The sequence below is a fragment of the Anguilla rostrata genome, chromosome 10 (assembly GCF_018555375.3).
Source record: "Anguilla rostrata isolate EN2019 chromosome 10, ASM1855537v3, whole genome shotgun sequence".
In the NCBI taxonomy this organism is placed as follows: domain Eukaryota; kingdom Metazoa; phylum Chordata; class Actinopteri; order Anguilliformes; family Anguillidae; genus Anguilla; species Anguilla rostrata.
In genome coordinates, this window is record NC_057942.1 from 11,051,488 (window position 1) to 11,066,584 (window position 15,097).

General features: G+C 40.1%; 1 pseudogene; it reads right to left on the reverse strand.

Annotated features, from left to right (window-relative positions):
• Window positions 1-265: 265 nt before the first annotated feature.
• LOC135233715 (matrix metalloproteinase-17-like) overlaps window positions 266-15,097 on the reverse strand; it is a 65,128-nt pseudogene continuing 50,296 nt past the window's right edge.

Below are 15,097 nucleotides of genomic sequence, written 5' to 3' on the forward strand. Positions count from 1 at the left end.
AATGATTTATTTTTCATATCACGGAGTAGTGTATTTGTCTGGATTTGTATTTTTCATCACTGTACTAAATCATTGTGAATAGTGAAGTTTCAAATGATAGAACTGGAAGGAAAGATTGATTATCACTTTGGTTGAAGTGGATTGAATTCCACATTTTGCTTTTAAAAACACTGACAGCATCTCCCCCATGAATGGCTGAAGATTTAATCAGTGAAATTGTCTATTGTAATTATACATTGTTATTCATACCACAGCAATTATTTTACCTTCAAAATACGATCAATTTGCAAATATGACGTAATTTAATATAAATATCTGAAGTCATTTTCAGTAAATATTGCTTCACTATTGACTCTCATACTCTGGGGAGTTCAGGCGATTGCAACTAACTGTTGCAAGTAAATCTTTTTATATAATTATATCAATATAATTATTCTGACCTGTGAAGTGCAGGCCCCAAAAAAAGCTGAATAATGCGATAGTTTTGTTGCAGTTATTATTGCGTGAGTTTGCAGGAATCGAATATGCACAAATGACTTCTTTCCTCTCAGGTCTTTCGCTTAGTGACACTGAACTTGCCTTGAAAAAAGTTTGTGGGCCAGATAATCAGACTGCCTATCAGCACACAGCAGCCAGTCCTTGCTAATGTGCCGTGGGTATCCTGACTCCACCTCCATGTCACTCCCCACCACCCTCCAGTACTCCTTCCCCTTGAAGAAGTAGGAGGCGCCTGGAATAGAGGTAGAGAGAAAAACACTTAACGAAATTGGATTTAGAAAATGACAAAACGTGTTATCAAGATATTGCGACGCTTCACAATATGCAGGCAAACATATCAAATTATTGCTGCTTTCAGATACTGCAATATATTACACTGCTGTGAAATTTATAACAATAAAGTGATACGCTTTTCATTAGTCCACATATGTACATGTTACGTTCCCTGCCTCTGCTTGCTTGGGTAGCGCAGGTGGAGTTAATTACCTAATTGCCTGATTGCCTCCACCTGCCTGTGGCCCAACAAGTCCCGCAGTAGGAGGCTGAGGAGAGTTTTCTTTGGGGTTGGATGTTAGTTTGTGCTTTAGTTTATAATTTAGACTAATACATGTCTGGGTTCTCTTTTTAAAGCAATTTCTAGATTGTTTTTGGTGCACTAGGACTTTGGTTGTTGGCTGAGCAACAGGGTCCTCCAATGGGGCCAGGAGCCTGGGGCCCCTGCTGTGCAAACCTTTCAGAAATCTGCATATGTTACATAGAGGTGGTGACCCTGCTGGTACAGCAAAGACCTGCCTGGAAATGATGTCTATTTCATAACTCAAGGGAGAGAATGCAACATTTCCCTTCTAATTCAACAAAATTAATTAAACTACATCTAATCCTAAACCTGACCTCATGCAAGACAATGTCTGAACCAAATGTTCCCACCCCAGGGAAGTACTAAAGGGACTCTACATCCATGTCCCAGTAAAAGTATGCCTTCATCTAGAGACAGTCAAATGATGGGACAGATGGAAAACTAACAATCGCTGTGTTGAGTTCTGTGCAAGTGCTACAAAGGCTTTGGAATAGGGGTGTCAAATTTGAGGCCTGGAGGGCTGCAGTGTCTTGCTGGAATTTTTAGTTTCCTTTCAATTGATGGCCAATAAAGGTCTCGAGAACAAGGTGTGTGGATTCATTGGCCAATCAATAACTTTAATGAATCACTGATGCTGAAAAACTGAAAACTATCAAACATTGTGGAGCTCTAGGGCTGGATTCTGACTATTGTGTTGTATAGGATCCCTGACACTTGTCAGTGAATCAGTGAAACAAACCCATCAAAGCCTTTAATGACTTCTAAATGCTTTGTGTAGCTCTGTTTGTGGATAGAAAGTTACAGTGCAGACTATAAGGCACTTACCATCAGACCACCTCATGGCGTCATCTAGCTGTGGAGTGACTCCCTTCCTCAACATCCTCTCCTTGGGGTAGCCCACATCATGCCCTTGAAGAAAATAGGTCTTGTCACTGGGCAGCCAGATGTAGGCAGCATCCACACCCTCTAGGAGCAGGCCGAAGTCACTGATTGGTTCAGGGGGTAGCCTTCCTCCATGTTGTTATCCTTGAACACCCAGTACTTCATCCTGAAGATTAGTTATGCATGTCAGTGTACAAAGCACAACAAGCATGACGTGACTACTGATAATGCAGGTCAAGGAAAAGGTTAGAGACATGCACTTTTACTTAAACCCTGTTCCACTGTAGATCTGAAACCAGGCTAGTATGAGTTAAAGTTAATGGGCTTTCCCATCACGTAATAACACAACTCACTTTAATCCCACACAGGCTATTTGCTGACAACAGCATGCTCATTTTTTCCTGATTTTAGTTTTACATTATCTCTGGTGGTCTTAGAAGCTATACAGTCATGTAACTCCACTGCTGCAACCAGTTGCACTGATACTAGCAGGCTGAGCTGACCTGGGTCGGTGTTGCAAAATCATGATAGAAGGCTGCAAGGATCCTGACCCAGATAGACAAGCCTGGTTGCAGCTTGACAATGAGTAAAGAGTATTACTAACTAAAAGCGTGATATTTTTCTGTCATTTTCAAAGGGGAAGAAGGGGAGGAGGGTAGCCTGTCAGCCATGGAGAAATAAAATCTGGACTCATTATCTCTGACCCAGGGTATTGATGCAGGGACCAACGGAGCTGCACTGCTGAGATTGACCTGATACTCGACTGTTGGGTGTGGGCAGTGTGGCCTCTGACTAAATTGCAATGTCCACAGGACCAGCAGGAATTTGATCCGCAAAATCTGCTCGGTACCCTAAACCCAGGTGAAAGGCCCACATTCTGCCAATGCCACCCTTTTAAAGAAGACGATCTTGTGATCCCCTGGCTGCTCATACACAGCGTCCACGCTGTCCAGGTTGGCACCAGATGCTTCTCTCGGGTCAGATGCCAGAAGTACTTCCCTAAGATGAGCGGGAAAAACAAACACGTGGGTGTTTGCTCTTGTCCTGTGCTGTTCTTTTTTTGTTGTTGTTGGAACTGTCTTTTGTTTTGCTGCCCTTGTGATTGAGGTAACCAGGGAGAAAACAGACAATATGTGGGGCCAGCACACATCAGGCTGCCTTGGGCAAGAGTGGCTGGCCCGTCAATTGGGCGAACCAGCCAAGCAGACAGCCTGGGGGTTCCTGCTAAGGAGGTGGCACTTTTGCTGGGATGTGATCCTGAGGTTTTGCTCATGTTCTGTCAAGGTACAGCTGGAGAGTTTGGCAATGTCAAGTTTTATCTTGGTTGACTAACCACAGTTCTTAATGTCACACAATTAAAAAGTGCAATAACTTTCTCAATGCCTTGACAACAGGGTATTTACTCATTTAAAATGTTATGGGAACTGCCTCTCTCAGCTTTAAACGCTCCTATTAATTCTCTTTTGTATGGGATCCTTTTTGTACCATGTAACAGACAATACGACTGAAGCAAAGGTGTGTTGAATTGTATATAAGAAAATAACAGGGAAAAGAGAAAATGAACTCGAAAATAACCATGTATCACTTCAGGACAAAAACATACAGTGTTATTTTTAAAGCAATTTAGGCATGTCGTTTATCTCGCAAGAGGAAATGGGTAGTTAATGACCTCGTTAGGCAGGCCTTCTGTTACATCCTTTTGCACACTGGTGTGTCTTCCTCCTCCCTTGTCTGTTTTTCTCAAAGCCTGATTGTGAGACTAATTGATTGCAGATGACTGACACTTGTCTTGACGGACCCAGGAACAATAAATGGTCACCTTGCTTGGTGGTATGTTTTGACCAAAGTATTACTATAAGCAATGTGGTCAGCTGGCAAGAAGGTATTTTGCAATGCGAGTTTTGCTTGTTTGTTGAGTGCATATTGAAATTATTTTTGCTTCATTATTACCACATGCCAGAATAAGATAATAACATCTGGATGATTTTCATTTGCTGTTTTGGCATTTTTTTCTTTTCTTCTTCCGGGTACTAGGTAAGGTTGGCTTCACAAATTATCACTAGTAGGTAAGCATAGTTATTGGGTTGGGAGTGTGCATTTATTACTTTTTTAACCCTATCCACTATGGCTCCCTAGTAATGGGACATCGACATCCCATTTTGTTATAGTAGCGCTTTCCAGCTCCAAGATCTGCGTTGCAGATGTCATGAATATGGTGTGGTTGTGGAAAACGAACAGTATATGATGTATCCACAATTTTAAATGTTGATAAAATGTGTACAATGATGCAAAAATAATTTTGTATTACTCAACTAATAGCCTAATTCAGGAGAACTGGCTATATCTGATGGTATTGAGTATTTCATGCATTAATCGTATTGTTAATCAGGGAAAATGTCTGGAAAAGATTGAGACCGATAATTCGTTTTCTGTCCCCTCAGTCTTCAGCTCAGCACCTGCCACTGCTTCCTGACCCAAGGTGGTAAAATAATTAGTGAAATCAGGTGGTGTAGTGGATGGTTGGAGTAAATACTACAGACACTGCAGCCCGTAGGATCTGGTGTTGTGTAGCGCTGTTTTATAGTATTCATATTTCCCTGGAGTGTGAATGGACAGTGTATGCTAATTTGTCGACGGTTGTGTAAGCTTTACTGTTTCGTGCAGTAATGTTTTGGTTATCGTGACACGGACTTGGCTCGTGACTCTTTCCTCCACCACAAACCCCTGACATCACACTTCATGTTCCTGGGAGCGACATTATTTGAGATGAACAGTGACACTCCAACTTCAGTTTATGGGTTTTTCCCCCTCTCCCTGATTTTCAGAACACTTAACAGCATTCATTACACTGACGGCTTCGGAACAGGATTCCATCTGCAATGACACAATACTTAGGATCCCTGCGAAGGGGGGCGTAATGTGTGCAAAGCGCACAGCCGATATTAATATTGATCGCAGCCCCATGATTTCCCCCTGGACTCTTTACCTTTGAAAAAGAAGCCTTCTCCGCAAATTTGGGCCACTGCATCCAAGTGGTGCGTCTGTCTGTGGCATCAGCAGCCGGCCTGAGATGGAGACAGACATACTTAGACATTTATCTTTATCTTGTTGTGTAGGGGCTGCTCAATCCTGTTCCTGGAGATTTACCTTCCTGTCAGTTTTCATTCTAACCTTAACAAAGCACACCTCATTCAACAGCTGGAGTTCTCCTTGAACTGCTAATTGGTAGGTTTTGCCAAATTAGGGTTGAAATAAAATAAAATACAGGATGGTAGATCTCCAGGAACTGGATTGCTATAAATTAATCTTTAATTGTGTGTGTGTGTGTGTGCGCCTGCAAATTTTATATATTTTATATAACTAGTCGCACTTTTCTTGAACTCATCACTTTCAGCAAAGGCTTTTTTGAATTCAACTTCCATTTTCCTCATGCTCATGACTCATTTAGAACTGGCGAGGATACTGATGGAGAAAGCAGAAAAAATATGATGACAGTGCACGGTTGTGAATAAGCACTTTCATTCGTTTTTATTAATTGAGCCATCTAAAGGGACCTTTGTCACACTTAATCTAATGCTCAGGATTGAGCCATGCAGAGGTGTGGGTGCAGTAGTGTCTCTGTAGAGCTGGGAAGGATCCAAACATGGGCTTTTACTCACGGGACGATTGGCCTGTTTTCAGGGAGGTCCAGTAAGATGGGGGAATCTGAGCTGCAGGATGTATTTTGCATACTATACATAAGCAAGGTCATTCACAATGTATTCAGGTAAATCTGATGTTTATTTTCCTTAGCAAAATGTGTTAATTCTCTGACTGTGTGCCACCCTAGATTGTGTCATGTAAGATCTTAAGAAAAGATCTTAAGAAAATGAATGTGCTATTGATGGCATCAGGTTGTAGTACAGAAAACAAAACTGTTTCAGTGTTTCTCTCTCTCTCTCATACAGGATCCAAAATTCAATAATACAACCATTTAAGGATGCACTTTTTGGGATGTGGTCCATTTCCTCTAGGAACCTCCCTAGGCCCTTCTATTGCTCCAGCCTACTAATGTACCAATATCAGCTTCCTATAATGAGGAACTGCACAGAGTGATAAGCATATTAGAGGCTCTACTGGGAAAGTCAATTATACACATGCCTTAATTGATTCTAAAACCGAGATATATAAATGGATCAAGTTGAATTTGAGCTTTCCTGTGCCTATCAGGCAAAGACAAATGGCTCTCAGGGAAAGGAAAGCCTGCATCCCACAAGGAATTATGGGTAATTACAAACTCTTTTTATAAGAGTGCATGTGTTGTGACAAGCAGAGGAAGGTGTTGCCCCAGCTGTATGTATGGAGTAGATAAGGACTTAGAGTCCCTATAGGGCTTACTGTTTTTGAGTGATGAAAGCTGGCACTTTATCTTCATTAGAGAGGGTCACAAATGGAACTCCATCTGTACCTCTTGTCTGATAGGAGAACTGCATAGCCCTTACAAACTTAGCGCACAACTTAGCTATGCCACTGCGAAGCCAGCAGATATGGTCTTGCGACTATTTCCTACATGAGGGATGGCTAAAGCTCAGATCTGGTCTTTTCTAGTACGTAGGAAGGAAGACGTTCTATGAAACTACCTCACTGCTAGAAGTGGAGCCAGTAAGGGTCAGTCTTTCTTCTGGACTAAGCAATATAAATCTCTTGAGTGCTGTGATGGGAGCACTGTCCTGCAGGAGGTGCTGTCTTTTAATAATATGTGTTAATTCCCCTTGGTTATTAAAGGTACTAAGGCCATACATAGATTAGGAGGTCCCATGCTGTCCTGGCCAAATTCTCAACCTGACTCTTTCAATCTGGCTATGCAATCATCCGCCAGTTTAATTAACTGAATAAATCCCTCCCTCTTCACCTGAGCTAATTAATGATGAGTGTGATGCAAAATGGCTGTTGTGCATCACGTAGGGGTGTGCTGCCTATTAGTGCTGGTGAGTTTCCAGCCCTTTCCTGTAAAGCACTTTATGATAATCAGTAATACAATATAAATGGAATCCACTACTATCATACACAATGACACAATATTTTTCATCCATCCTGCTGAAACATCCATAATAAACCTCATAAACCATAATAAAGTTCCAAACATTCAGAATATTCTACATAACGTTATGAATTACAGTAGGGCTGACAATGTCAAAAAAAGATGCGAAATTCCAGTGAGATTACTCTTGCCTGTCTATCAAGACAATGAATTCCAACTGATGACTCTTTTCTGTTTAGTATTGCACCTTAAGTGGCTTGCTTTCTCACACAATGCAGTCACCACCCAGCAGGCTGATAACTTGGGTTTCTGAGGATTTAAATAATCTCAAACAGGAAAAATATTATCTTCATAAAAGTTGTGTATGTACTGTGCAATTTGTACTAAATATATTTTTCCTCCTGTGATCTATGATTAAACTGTATTCACTTGTTACATCACTTGCATACATAGATGTACTTTTATGCTGAAAATGTATAGTATCATATAATTCATATCATATAACTAAACTTCACATCGCAAAAAACTAGCATCACATAACAGCCTGCCAAGTTTTTCTTAGCTTTCCAACAAACTAAAAAAAAAGACAATTCACAAAATAACATAATAATCATTCAGCAGCATTTTACATCAATTTGTAACTTTGAAACTAACTGACAGATATCTGTCAAATTTGAGCAATAAATTCTCAGTGGAACATGGATGACACATTTACAATCCGTTTCAACCACTCATGGCTGAAAACCCCTAAAAGAGCACAGAACACAGACGTTCGCCTTTGCATTTCTTACTGTGTTGCACCAATGTTGCACCATTCGAAAATATAGAATCTCTGTTGCTTCATACACCTGTATAGTATCCCCACATGCTTCATATAATAGGAGGACAGGCTGCACCTACCATAGAGCTGCCAGACACTGACCTTGTCCTCGTAGGGGAGGCTGTACTTTAGCGGATCTCCCACCGGTCCCTGGTAGTTCGGCCTCATGATGGACTCGATGGTGGAGGTGTGTGCCAGGCCGATGGCGTGACTGAACTTGTGCACGGCCACCGCAAACAGATCCATCCCATGGGCATCTGCAATACTAAGTACTAAGGCAATGTCAGGAAAATTAGTGTTCAATTTGTTTTAAAGGCAGCCAATTTATTTTCAGAGAAAACAATGCTTGTCCCAAGTTTCAGAAATGCTTTATCACTATTTTCTCAGGAAAGTGGTGATCAGATTGGGCGAATTCAAAATATATATGACCAATTCGAAACATAAGCAGTTAAACTGCCTCTGCAGACAGCCAAAGTGAATATTATGGGTTTGCAATGAGCTGATTTAGTTTGTTTCCTCTTATTTCAACAAAGCACAAGTAAAATCATAGACATGTTGTCTATAACACAAAACAATTTTTTTTTGGTTCCAGCAGTAGAACAGAATTAGATTTATAATTAGAATTGACAAATGCCTATGAGTCCACATATACACTTTAGAGGAGGTGCTGGCAGTGCCTATTAAATCTGCCAGATGGAGGCTGTCCAATCTGATTTCCTGTCCCATCCCATGGAAACAGCTGGTTTTTTTTGGTCGGTGAACAACAGGAAGAATAACATATTGTCAGATAAAGAGAGATTTGCGAAAAGGTGCTATTCTTTTACAGCATAGACCAGGCCAGCTGAAGTATCAGTAGAGATTACAAAGCCACAAGTGTCAGGATTCAGGCGGATCAGTAATAAATGTATAACTGAAATGTGCACTTTAAAGGGCATTAGTGAGCGCTTCATTTTGGAATGTTTCCCCATAATGAGGAATGAAATATGAGTCTTAGTTAAAAGAGTTTTTAACTGCCCTAATATATTAACCCATGCTCTTTTGTACATGTTCTGAGGAAGCTCGGAGGAGAAAGGAGAGACAAACACACACACCCACACACACACACACACACACACACACACACACGGAGAGAGTCATAAATGGGTCATATACTTTGTATTCGGGAAAGAACCAAACTTTGCATTTTAATGAAAACATGTTATTTTCTCTTTGTTTCCAAGTCAGATGAAAATCTACTTAACCTCTTATAGCAGATTTATTTTGATATTAAAAACTTGTGATCTTGAATATGAAACTGTCTTTTTTTCAATACCAGTAAAATACAAAGCAGGATGTAACAAGCACTGGATATAATTCATTTTCATTTGTAGTGACACTACTTCATAAAAATAGTCTAAAATGTAATACCTCACTGAAAGTTTACTAAAACAGGTTTAAGACTGACTGTTACATTTCTATGAATTGCTGCTAAACTGGAAAAAAATAAATGTGTCATCATATGTATACATCAGTGTCTGTATGCTATCCCATACTGTGCTAACCCCAAACAGGGAACATGTGGGTGTGGTCAGTGAGGTTCTCCATTAATATTAAATATCTCTGATTGATCAGTTTTCATTTTGGGTGTTTCGTATTTAAATTCAATACCTGGACAATTAAATTGGTTAGTTTCAGAACTAGACAGCTGGTTAGAACAATATCCAAACTTTTTTTTATCAGCAATCATTTATTCAGTGATACATCAGTCAAACAAAAACTGCTCTCTTGTAAAGATGGCAGAAATAAATTCACTCAATAAGTCAATTCATCAGTATCGTCAAACTTGACAAGAACAATGTAAATGAATAGTAATAATGAATTTGGCGATGGTATTCCCAAATACACACAACGCCCCCATCACACACAAGCCTTGTATTTTCCACCCAGCCTATTTCCCACATGTTGGTACTTTAAAAGATAATCTATTTTCCGAATGAAAGGTGGATGCATTTTCCGACTTCCCTTATTAAATAATTTTTTTAAGGTAACCTGGTGATCTGAAGGTCCAGTCCTCATCATCATCAAAGTGTGTGTCCCCTGCAGTGAAGCGGTAGAAGGGGTGTGCCACGGTGCCCCCAGGTCCATCGAAGGGGTACCCGTCATTGTGGTCGGCCTTGGTGAAGTCAATCTGGATGTCTGCCTCGCTGCCTGCCACCTCGTGGAAGTTGAGGGGCGAAACGTCGCTCCACATCTTCAGGGCGTAGTACATCAGGGCCCGCACCGTGTCCCGGCCAAGCTGGTGAGACTCTCAGGAATGCATGCATCCTAATAAAAAATGTTCAAATCATTTTTTATAAATGTTTTATTATCCAATGTAAAAGATGTGATGACTAAACTAAGGATGTTATATAAATGACTTTTACTGGTAAGCAGTTAGAATTACTTATTCTGCTCCATATCTGTGCTTTTATGGTGTTGCACAAAATATGGAATATTGGAATACTTCCATTTCATCCTCATCTTCCATGCCCCTTATGATTCAAGGTTGTTCTGACAGAAGTGATTTGGGGGTAGAATAATAAATAACATTTCAACTTTATACACTCAAGGACAACTGCAGCCCCCTGACATCAACAGGAGATTAATGCTAAATTAATTTAGGGGATCTTTCTGCAAAGTTCCATGCATGAAACATAAACTGTCCTCTATATGGGAACAAAACATGACACAGAGATTTAACCGATCCTTCTTACATTAGAGATGCTCAGAATGCGTGATTATAGGAACACGGGCTTTAGTAACCTGGCAACTACAAAGATAACAATGACTCAAGGTCTCCCTTTCATTTCAGTGTGTTATGAAATAGCAGCCATTGTTTCCAAGCCTCCCACAGTTTCTCTCAGTCCTGAGATTGACAGGTCCTACTCAGTGTCTTTGGGCAGACATTGAGGAGGGCATGGATATGCATATTTATGTGTGTGTCTGTGCGTGTGTGCTTTAAATCTTCTAAGTGAAGAGTAAGCTGTATTGCAAAAGGCATCCTATCCCTTTGAGACTGGGGTTTGATTGACAGGTCATGGTGCTTTTTAAAAGTGGCAGATATAAACTCTGCAGTGAGCTTCTTTCCACAGTCCCCCACACATATTCTTCAATGTTGCCCTTAGATCTCACAGAATCCGGCAGGGGTGGACATCTCTGAGGATTATGGGTGCATAAGGGGGCGTCCCTAAGTTCTCAACTCCTCTCTGCCATCTTTGCTCAGAACAGTGTGAATCACTGGGAGAACAAGCACATATACGTATGTACATAGTGAGCTCCATAATATTTTGTGATATTTTTTCTCGATTTGGCTCAGTACTCCACACTTTTACATTTGTAAAATGTGGTTACAATTAAGATTTTCAGCTTTTATTAAAGGGTACTTATAGAATATTTTTATCATCAAGAAAAAAGTCCCAGACTGGCCTATTTTATGGATGACTAACTGGTCATTCCCTCTGACTCCACTGGGTTCTTGTTTTATTATTCCAAACTGGCCCTATATTTGCCACAGAATTGACTAACAATACAAAAAAAGAGCTGAACCGCAAATGTTTTATCTTAGTTTTGTCATTTAATCTTAGTTCTCAGGCTTCTAGCTGTCGAGGGTCAGCAAAAGCATGTTGACTGCTACCGTGTCAAAGGTTGCCTGAAGAAGGCCTTCTGAGCAGAGCTTCCTATTCTCAGTGCAGTGATGTGCATAACTGGCTATAGCACTGACCAATGAGTGAAAGCTTCAGCTTTCAATGCCCTTTTATAGAACCGAGTGAACAATGACACAGCACTTGCTTAGTGTAAGCTACAGTGTTATGAAAAAGAATTTGCCCCTTTTCTGATTTCCTCTGTTATTGCATATTTTTCACAATTGTTTTGTGGTTTTTCACACAAAACAGTTAAATCATAATTTCATTTATTTAATGAAAAAAGTTATCAAACACTCATATCACCCACATGACAAAGTAATTCATCCCTTAGTTACCCAATCAACCAATTCACAAAAGATCCCAAAGAACTGCAGGCCTCTCTAGCCTCAGCTAAGGTCAGTGTCCGTAACTCCACATTATCCACATCTTAATGGCAAAAAAGAAACAAAATTAAAGTTTTGGAGTGACCTAGTCAACTTTGTTGCTGTGGCAGGACCTGAAACGAGCAGCTCATGTTCGGAAACCTACCAATTTGTCTGAATTAAAGCAATTCTGTGAAGAAGAGTGGGCGTAATAAGTGATGGGAAAGACTGATATCAAATTATAGGAAGCATTTGAGTGCCTTTATTCCTGCTAAAGGTGGAGTGACCTGCTATTAAATTACTTTTTCACGTGGGTGATATGAGTGTTTGAAAACTTTCTTCCTTAAATAAATGAAAATGTGAAATAAGGATGGGGGAAAATACTTTTTCACTGCACTTTAATACAATCAAAGATGTAGAGGTTAAGAAATAAGGCAGATGCTGCAGTCTGTGTTTAAAAACAGGGTGTGCAGCCAGAGTTTGTGGTCAGTTCTACAACTCCATGTTTATGTTTGAAGCTGCATTTGCTTAATAAACAAGCACAATGGCTCAAAGCAGTGATCCGCCTGGTCTGTCCTTCACTACAATATTTTCAGAGAAAATACTATATATACTAATATAACCCCAGGAGAAATTCTGTACGAATGGACGAAGCTCCAACATTAAATTAATATAATGACAACATAATTGTATGTCGGGGGCGACATGGTGGTAGCACTGTCATCTTACAGCAATAAGGTCCTGGGTTCGAATTCCAGCCTGGGCCTTTCTGTGCAGAGTTTGCATGTTCTCCCCATGCCCTTTCCTCCAGGCACTCCGGTTTCCTCCCACAGCCCAAAGACAGGCCAGTAGGCTAATTGGAGACTCTAAATTGCCCATAGGTGTGAGTGTGTGAGTGAATGGTGAGTTTATGGTGTGTGCCTCCTGTGATAGATTGGCGACCTGTCCAGGGTGTATTCCTGCCTCTCACCCAATGCGCGCTGGGATAGGCTCCAGCACCCCCCGTGACATTTACCAGGAATAAGCAGCTATAGATAATGGATGGATGGATGGATAATTGCATGTCACCTTTGAAAAAAGTACCTTGAAATCTGTTTTAGGGATGAAATAGCAGGTTTGCCTATATTGCTTGTAGTAAAAGTCAAGGAAATGTAGAGTTAAGTATCATGTCCCAACAGCCACCTGTCCACATTGTGCTCACAGGCCTAGGATTACATTTGTGAGGATATATTCCTCTAGGATTGAGGTTGCAAAAGGGTGGTAAACAGGAACTAATTAATTGTGTCATTCTGAAAGGTGGATGCATAACTGTCCAAATTTAGAAGTTGACCTGTTCAGCTTGTTTTACACCCAACCTCCGGTGGGACAATTGACATTTCTGTTTTGACAGTTAAACCATAAAAAGAAATGACCTCATTAGTGATGGGTAATGTAGATTAATTAAGTTCTCAAGTCTCATCCCTTCCTGATGAATGGATTCAACGTAAAGGGCCCATATCTGAACAGGTGAGCAGCTGACTCTTCTTCACTATCTAATTAATCATCCCAGCCCAGGGCTTGTGCATGTTTCAGCTCCAGGGACTTCTAACATCTAACATGGATGTTCAGACAAGCAGAAAAGCCTTTTCCTTCCGAAAGACTTTGTTTTTGTCCCTGCATTTATTTCTCCTAATCCGCACCACAATAAGTTTCCCTCTTCAACTGTTGTCTGCTTTACGTCTGCAGGCTGTTTAGCAGTAAATGTGATTCAAATCAGCAGAGGTCCCGACCCCAAATCTTGGCTCACTGCCTTCAATTGCTCCATGTCACTCGGCTAAAGCCAAGCTATTTCACCGCCGTTTTTGTCATGTCAGACAAAACAAAGTACTTAATGAAATGCCAACTGCTGCGTACTGATAACGCAAAATGTTGGTATAATATATAATTAACTCCTGGGAGTCAGCAAAGATTTTATTGTTTGAGAAATTGCTCACTGTTAAGTGCATGACAGCTAACAAACTCTGGCTCTTGTCTGAATTACAATAAAGGCGAAAAACATGTTCAGATTGACAATGAGCTGGATAAGACTCACTTGGTACACCGGAAAGTAGTGAGGGTTTATGATATCATAAGAAGGGTGTGGTCTCACCACTAATCTCTGCAAATTAATTTCTGCTTTCAATTGGTCTTTAACCCAAAAAAAATAAAATTCATTATTTTCTACTGGCAGTGAATGTTCTCAGTCCATCCAGATGTATTTTTTAGAATATTTTCCCAAATGTATGAGTTAATGGTGAAGAAGAAAAAAAACATTCACAAACTTCATTTCATCTTATTTTGCATGGTAATCCCATTTAATAAGAAATAATAATGGCTGGTTAATTATATATTTCTATAATTAATTTTTAAGACATTTTATATGCTAACTACTTTCTGATTTTTACAAAGCTGCTGTTTCATAAAGCCATGATTTACACACCTTCAGAGGCTTTTAGTAACAAAAGCATCCCACCTTTAGGAATGTATATCATTCTATTAAAAAAAAAAAATTATTTCTCCCATATTTGAAATTTGCTGCTGTGCCTCTCCAAGCACTGCAGTCACAAGTCAGTCACCTAATGACTTAGCCAGGTTTCAAACCAATGCTGTAGAGCTCATGGTAACCTGAGTCACAAGGGAGTCCCCATATAAACAATTTTAAGGCTTCAGAAGGAATATCTTTTTACGGTATCAATTACAAAACACTGCTCCACTTTATTTTGTTGCTCAAATTAATGTCCGTTGAGTTTTTTTAATGGCCAGGGGAGTAGCTAAGGCCAATCAATATGTTCTTGATAGCCTGCTAAAATTTGAAGTGCAAATTGCAACATAAACCGTTTATGACATTCAAGGAGATAATTACTGCGGCTTGCAGTGCTTATGTATTTCAAAGTGTTCTCTACAGATAGGATTTTCAAGATATAAAATGTGTGAAACTGTGTGTGTCGTGCCATTATATTAAAGGTGTACTATGCAGGATTTTTCAGCCTTGTGTTTACAATCAAAGAGGTCTTCAATCCTGAATACTCACTCCAAGTACTCGACTTCACTCATTTAGCTACTAACGTAGCAAGCTAGATAGCTAGAAGTAATGTTTCTTGCAGGTCCAACAGAAAACAAGTCAACTCCGTGTCACTTTTCATCCTCTTGGTGAACTTCAGCTGATGCCACTGAGCAAAAGCAATTCTAAGGTTAACTCTGGTTCTTGAATGAGCCGACGGTGCTCATTAGCCTAATGAACGTCATCCAAAGCTTGAG